An 8,541-nucleotide genomic window follows, 5' to 3' on the forward strand; every position below is an offset into this window, starting at 1 on the left:
GAGATAGCTTACACGTCTTTAAGTATTTGTATATCTGTTCATTATTCATATGTTCATTTTGTATAGTCTTGATTATAATTGCATGTTCTCTGATTTCTTGCGTACACTAAGTATTATATACGCTACTTCAGATGTGTGTGACTTTCACAGAGCAGAGCAGATTATGAGGCGCTAAAATCTGTTTTTGAACATGCAGAGATAAGGTAAAGGTTATCGTATGAGTTAATTTATCTTGAATTGTCTCTATATAAAGCACAACAGAGCAGAATGCCACAACAATGTCTTGTTCTCAGGTGTTCAGCAGGGGGAGTGGGAATGTTTACTTGAAAAGTGAAGGCAGTCGGTCTCGATGTTGAATATGAGACTGATCTCAACGAACACTTTCTAGTCCATGTGCTTTTTGCAACCAAAAACTTCAACCTGACGAAAACAGTGTTGTAATAGTTTTGTACAACAACAGTGGTTTGAGTCGGAGTAAATGATATAATAGAAAGATGGGGTTGGAAACATGCTTTTAAAACATCATAAGAAATGGTTTTGACTGTTGAAATGGGCTTTTAGCTTCTTCCGCAATGTTTTGAAAGAAAATATTAAACTTTAATAAACCTAAAAAGAAGATGCATCCAATGTTTTTTATAATTAAAGGGACAGTTCACCCAGAAATGACAAATCTGTCATCATGACTTTCTTTCTTCCTGGCAGAATGACAGACTCACTCACTTTTTACTTTTATTGTATGGATAAAAGATGCAACAGAAATGAGTGGTGACTGACATTCTATTTCACTTAACATACTTTTGTCTTCCACTGAAGAAAGAAAGTCAAACAACATGAGGGTGACAGATGACTGAATCTGCCCTTTAAAATGACCATGAAATCAAAATGAACAATTCCATTTTTCCACCTTCCATTTTTTTTAATATTGCAGTATTTATCATAAATGATTTATCCATGCACGTCATTATTTTCAGTCACAGTATCAGTGTTATTTTAGGATCACTGAGATACTATTAATATGAGTTTTTATCAATATGTTGAGTCGGTTTTTATTTTTCTGTTTTCCCATTTCAATTGAATTTAATTTCATAAAATAGTTCCTTTGTTGTGTGTTTTTTAAAAAGATTTTAATATATAGTTTTTGTTAATTTTTGTTTTGTTTTAGTTAGTACAAGTTAAACTACATTAAAATGAGAAATGTTGCTACTATATATATATATATATATATAATTTATTTCATTTTTGTTAACTGTATTCCAACTGTAGTTTACTGTATATTTTAAGCAAGTGACAACTTTTTTTCCTTTAGTTTTAGTTTAAGTCCCCCTGTAGTCAATAATTGTATCCCTTAAAACCCATATTTGATCACCAAAATGACATATTTAAAAGTTTTTTTTTCTTGAAAAATATTTCTTCATGACTTAAAATAGCTTGACTGTAACTCGACACCCTTGCCTCATTTAGTAGTATACGGAATCCTATGAATATGCAAATGAGCCCCGCCTCCACTCACTCACTCAGCTCAGAGATCCACTGGTTGACGATCACACGTTGATCTGATTGGTTACAAGGTATTTTTTGACGTCAGAAACACCAGCGATTTCAAAGCGTGTTTTTGAGACTGTCTTTGGTTCACTGCAGTTTTAAGGAGGAAATACTCAGCAATGCTGTCGACTTATGAATTTACACATGGTTTGTCTTAAAGCATATTAAAAACGCATGTAAACACCATTAAAAGCTTGTTAACCACAGGGGGACTTTAACTATAATGTAGCCACAACTACACATGTATACAAAGAAAAGATTACCAGAACTTCTGTTTCATGCTGCATGACTTTAGTGATTTATTTCAACAGTACAAACTGCATCTGAACCAACAGTGTTTATTATAAGGGAATTCCTAGAAATTTCAGTTGTTTTCAGCAGTAACAAAAGCTCTGAATTAAGACCCCTGGCATATTCTGCTGCTCTCTGATACCACAGTAAAAAATCATACTAATGCATCGCCAAAATTAAGGTATAAAAAAGAGATTCCCTGTCTCCCTATTTGCTCATTTGGATGGGAAGATGATGGAGAGAAACAGTAAAATAAGTGGAGGTGGAGAGCGAGTGAGTGGCACCACTGGGAGCTGAACGCCTGCAGTGAAACACATGCCATCTGCTCTCTTCATGGACAGTCAGTGGCGTTTGCCTACGCATGTCATCTTATAGAGCATGTAGGAGGCTGGAGCCACACTCATCTTACATCCGGGCAGTGCCTCCTCAAGGAAATAACCACATAACAACAAATATAACAACGCAAATATTACAAAATGGGAAATTTAAAAGTGTTTACATTTTTTCACATCAGTTGATATTACTTTTCAATATTATTTTGACATTTCAATGCAAATTTCTTATGTTTTTGAGCACAAATAAATGAAATAGAAGTTAGTTAGTTAACTATCAATCAATCAATCAGTCTGTCTGTCAATCTATCTTTTGTAATCTATTCGTGGAAAGTGTGTGCTTTATTCATTTAATTATTTTTTTCAGTTTTGAGTTTTACTGAATTTAGGCTGTGGATGTTTAAGGGTTCGAAATGAATATTCCCATATTCTCATAGTCCCGTATCTTTTAAAGCTGTTGAACATCTGTCAGCTACAGATCTAAATCTTTAAAGTATAAAGGCATGTATAAATATTTCAGCATGGCCTCTGTCATTTTGAGACAGAATGTTGGCTGTCCTTTCCACGAACTCCCAAGAAAACCAAAGGGGTTTGTTCTGTAGTAAGAGTGGATCCATGGGACGAGAGGGGACTCGTGTTTATCTGTTTTTAATGGAGCGTCTTGCTGCTGTATCAGCCCAAACCACAGCAGACACAGTGCTGTAGACGTGTGTACCAGCGCAGGTACAGCAGGGCACAGAGAAGCTCCTCACAGCGACGGTGTGAAGACCCTGTTGTGTTTACAGGGCTCTCGCTCCTGAATTATTGATACTTTCTGTTTGGATCTTTTTAAAGGAATTGTATGTATGGATACGGCTATAGAAACACATAACCGCTTTAAGAGAACCTATTATGCCCTTTTTTCAAAGTCTTGATTTTGTTTTTGGGCTCCACGAGTTTTTCATGCTTGAATGTTGATTATTTTCCTCATATTCTCCATTGTTGCAGCTCCACTTTTCCCAGTCTGTCAGTAACGCTCTGTTTACTTCCTGTCTCTATGAAGCCCCTCCTTCTGAAAAGCACACTGTGCTCTGATTGGTCGGCTGGATCAGTGTGTTGTGATTGGTCGAGCGCTTCGAGTGTGTTTGGGAAATGTCCCGCCCCTTACCATAACCGCCAGTTTAACACACTACTAACTAACTCAACCAGGCCCCGCCCCTTTATTCTGCATATTAATTATTTAAATGAGGAATATTGTGACGTGTTCGTTCCCGGAAGAAACTCAAGACTACAATGGAGCGTTTCTGGAGTTGAGAAACACTGACACTGATATAGAGAAGAACTCCCGCTGGAGGGACTTTGCTCAAACAGCAACATTACACACTAAAGAAAGATGAACATGGGGAAAAAAGTAGTATAGGTGCTCTTTAAGTTTTCAAAATACATAAGAGTAAAAAAAAAACTGTTCTCTTCAAAAAAATGTATTCATCTAGAATGAATCTTTTATACTGATGTGAGACACAAGCACAACAGAAAATCTTTACTTTGACAAGGAGCAAACTATTAATATTGCTTTTTTAAAAAGTTTTTGAGTTTTCACCGGAAGATGTCGTCTGAACAAGTAACATCCACTTTTGTTCTGAACAACTAAGGGGAAAAAAGCATTGCAGTAAATCGCGCTGATTAAATCTAACGGTCGCTTATCATATCAAGTCAAACCATGCACATTATATTTTGTTGTCAAATTGTTAATGTTATCAGCATTGCGTGACTACATTTAATGCCCTTCCGATATTATCCTTGTTTTCGCATGGGCCGGTTGCAGTCTCTTTTGTTTTGTAGCCGATCCAAAGTCTTTTGCTTTTTACAGCGGGTGAATGTCCAGTTTGAACCTTTCTGGATCCGCCATCAAATTAATACGTTTAATTATATCAAGTGCTGTGAGAAAAGGCAATAATTTAGTGCTGGGCGGTATACCGGTTCATACCGAATACCGGTGTTTATTTTTGTTATGATATGAATTTTTTTAAATACCGCAATACCGATGTATGTCGCTTTAATAATGATCGGAACGCGGCGCGACACTGTTTGAGAGGGTCCTTTTTCTCTGTTGCACTGTAGTGATGCACGTGTAAGCGTGACTTTGAAGATGTATAGGTTAAACTATAATTGATAGCTGTCAAATTATATTACAGTGTTTCCCATACATTGGTTCACAATATCAACATGGACATGGTTGGCATTGACATCGTTGAATAAACATGAGCACTGCACGTTTCAAAATCAAAACGCGGCGTGGGTGTTTTTATATTAATGTTTCTGAAGTGAACTGACGGTCTTTAGAAAAGTTTCTTTGTTATTACGATTGAATCTTTCTTTATCTTTCCTGATAAAGCAGCGTTTATGAGTGTACAGCCGTTACCGGGGAAACCGCTATTTCTGCCGCTCCTACAACGCCTCCTGCTGGCACCTCTTTATAAACAGCCTTGCAAACCTGTAATAATACTAGTGTGGATTTTTTTTCTACAACATTCACTCATGACAGTAAAATAGGGCATTCTAAGTCAATCTACTGCAGCATTTCCTCTCTCACTCAGTGAAAAATGTGTTTGACACTGCTTGGAAAAAAAGAAATACCATCATATACCGTGAAACCGGTGTAATTTAGAAAAATACCGTGATGTGGATTTTTGGTCATACCGCCCAGCACTACTATAAATCTCCAGCATCCTCACACTCATAGCCTACTAGCCGAGACTCTTCTTTATGTGTACAGATGTGACGGAATGACGCAAAGACATGCTCGAATTTCCCGCGGAAATCCACCAGTACCACTGGAGTTAAAAACATTATTACAAGCTTACCGTCGAGTATCGAGCTACGGCAAGCAGAGAGGTTTGAACACTGGCTGGTTATGTACTTGCTCAAAAATTAATTTAGGATAATTTTTTACCCAAAAAAATTACGAACTGCAGCTTTAAATAAAATAACCCTGATGTCACACTAAGGATATCGTTTTTGTACATTTGTCACTTTCTCTTATATTCTCTCTAAGACAGCCTATGATTTCCACATCCTTAACTAATGACATGACAACCCTTTACAACACAAGGGCACCCTAACAACACACACACACTATAGCACATGCATCTTTCACTGCCTAAAATAACTGCAAGTCCTTTTCCTTCATTACAGAAGCAAGAAATTCCCTGAAGCTAAATGTGAAAAGCACATTAAGGAAAATACGATTCCTGGATCTCTGAGTGTTTGTATGAGCAAGCAACACACACATTTTCTTCATGAAATTGAAACTGTAATTTCCATAATGAGATTGTGCTGTTATGTAATTCAACAGTATAATGCACACGCATTATGTTTAATCCAATTTCACACACACACACACACACACACACACGCACGCACGAACGCACGCACACACACACACAGCAATATCAGTTCAAGAAAAGCATTTAAACAGGCAAAAAGTGTCTCAAAGCATTTCCCACGCTGTGTGTGTGTGTGTGTGTGTGTGTGTGTGTGTGTGTGTGTGTGTGTCCAAGCCTATATGTAACTAACCTCACGTCAGAAGTAGCAATGACTGCTTGGACAGTTTCTGACAACAAGGACACAGAATGATATTGCTTTTTTTTTACGAAAGTTCAATAAACAAGTTACTATTGAGTAACATTTCATTTAATATTGATTATCATATTGAGTAACATATTAAGTAACATTTCAGATAATGAGTGAAATTTCAGACAGAATACACAACAGCAGAACACACTGTCTCTGTGTTTCGTTCTTCAGTGACTCAGTGTTAGAAACAAATTGGTAGAGCAAATAATGCAATGACTCGATATACAATGATATATAATAACTAATCATATAAACTTGGAATTGTTTCTCATGGTCTCATAGACAAATGTGTATTTATATAATTCAAAATGATTATGTATCTCTGCCATCTGACAGCAGCTCTGTCAGTTCTCATTATAACTGATACAGATTAGATCAATTGTTGAATTAAACAGATAATAAAATAATTGTCTAACATAATTATTGGTGAATGCAAATACACTTATTTCAACTTATTATTGTGATGCACTGACTATTTTTTCAGTAACAATTTCAGATGATCAATCTTCCTTTTTTGTTTTTTAAAGGGACAGTGAACATTAATCAACATTCATGAATGTAAATGTACCCAAATTTGCCCGAAGTCTATAGTTTTGCCCTCTGCCAGATGTTATTAGGCCTGAAGACAATTTTGTGTGTGTGTGTGTGTGTGTGTGTGTGTGTGTGTGTGTGTGTGTGTGTGTGTGTGTGTGTATTGGTTCTTGAAAACATACATTAAAAAAGGTGTAGTTGCAGCATTTGAGTTTAATTTTTCCTTATGGTCTTCCTCCATCTGTCTTCGTCCTGTCCTCTACTGACCCCTGGGTTATATAACACTGACCTCTGACCTCTAATTACTTCCCAAGTGCTCATTAGGACCGTGTCCAGGTAAGTGCAAAGCGGCAACTCTACTGTAATTGCCCATTATAACATTTCAGACCTATTTGGCGCCTCGCTCCTCTTCTCCCCGGCTCTCTGAGGCCTTGTGCAATTATTTCTGTGTCAGGCTTTATCAGAAGAAAGTCTCTTGTGTTGAAGCACAGCCTGGTCTACAGGGCTCAAGCTTTCTGCACTGGAAGCATGAATTAAACTCTCCTTCAGAAGTCCCGAAGGTCTGAGAGAGCAGATGGTGTTGCGAGGGGTCTCGGGGCCAGAAAACACCCGGCCCTTGTGGAAATCAAGTGCGCTTAATTGTGCTGTACGTGCACTTGCAGTGAACTTCAAATCTGAACGGTTTATTAAAAAAAATCGTTACTTGCTTATATTAATGAAATAAAAAGTGCACTTAAAGAGATAAACTCTCACGAGTATTATAGCACACTTAAGCACGTTATGTAATAATGTAAAATCAAAAGTTACAAAGTACATTTTAAATCATGTTATAATCTTCTTTTATCGTGCTTTAAAGTAGTACAGTTATTCTGATGTGTGGGCCAACATACTAAAGCACATGTGAAGCACTTGATTATAATTTTAACTGCAGTGTGTTTTGATTATATGATTTGTATTACAATTAAAGTTAATATATTGTAAATGTACTGAATTGCAACTTTATCATTACAAATATGTAATAACATTAGAAGTTTTAATAGAAATAATATTTAGTTTACCATAAATACTTATAGATAGACAACAGAAGTAATTATGAAATTAAATAAAGATGTACGGAAGTACTTAAGTGGGTCAAAAACATTTAAAATTGAGTGTAAAAATAAAAATATATTTTATTATTTATTAATTACACGTAAGTAGACTTTTATAAAGTCCTTACGTGGGTCAAAAAACATATTTTATTATTTATTTTGTAACAATAAGTAACACCTAAGTATATTCGTCTAAAGTAAATATACTGTAAGTTGGAAAATGGACACTTAAGTAGGCTACACTTAAGTCAAAAAACACTTATGGCCTTTAATATGAATGTAAACTATAATACATTTTTTCATTTAATTCTAAATAACATGCAATTAAAAAAAACATTACGTTCAGTTCACACTTTAAAGTATATAAAAAGTACACTTCTTTTTCACAAAGAAAGTCTTATATGAGGCGCCGTCTAGGGCTTAAATCAAACTTCATTCACGCACACATATATGAAACGCTTGCATACACATATACTAAGTAGTACTTATAACTTCACTGTCATTATGAGCTCTTGAGGACAATCCAATGCTTTTCCAAAGGACAAGAATACTGTCGCTCCATCAAACTCGTCCATCATAATTCTTCTTGCTGTAATGAAGATAAATGACTTTTTCCTCCATCAGTCTTCATGTCTGCATTGAGTGAGGAAAGCGTATGGGCCGTTCTGCTCTCTCAGACGGATCTCTCCAGTCCAAAACCAGTCCGAGACCAGAGGATGAGTGTGACAGCCTCCATTATCTGAAGAGGGACACTGAGTGTGATCGGATCCTCTCTGAGAGGACTTTATAAAGAAGAGACATGCAGTCGTACAGCCACTGAAGAAGAAACATGAATGAGATGCAATCGAGAGTCACTGAAGAGCGGAAAACACGAAAGAGTGAAACAGGAGAACTATGGGTCAGGAGGACGTGATTTAGGTCAAATAACGTGTGTGTGTGTGTGTGTGTGTGTGTGTGTGTGTGTTTGTGTGTGTGTGTGTGTCCAATACAAAAAGGAGAATATACAAAAGGTTATATCCAATACGGAGAATAACTCATCTCATCAGGAAACATTTATAACTATTTTATGATTCATTAGCATATTCTTTAACCTATGGGACTGAATCCATTTGAATTCGCCATCAGTTCGTCAAAATGTA

Source organism: Rutilus rutilus (genome assembly GCF_951802725.1).
Source record: "Rutilus rutilus genome assembly, chromosome: 5".
Classification (NCBI taxonomy): domain Eukaryota; kingdom Metazoa; phylum Chordata; class Actinopteri; order Cypriniformes; family Leuciscidae; genus Rutilus; species Rutilus rutilus.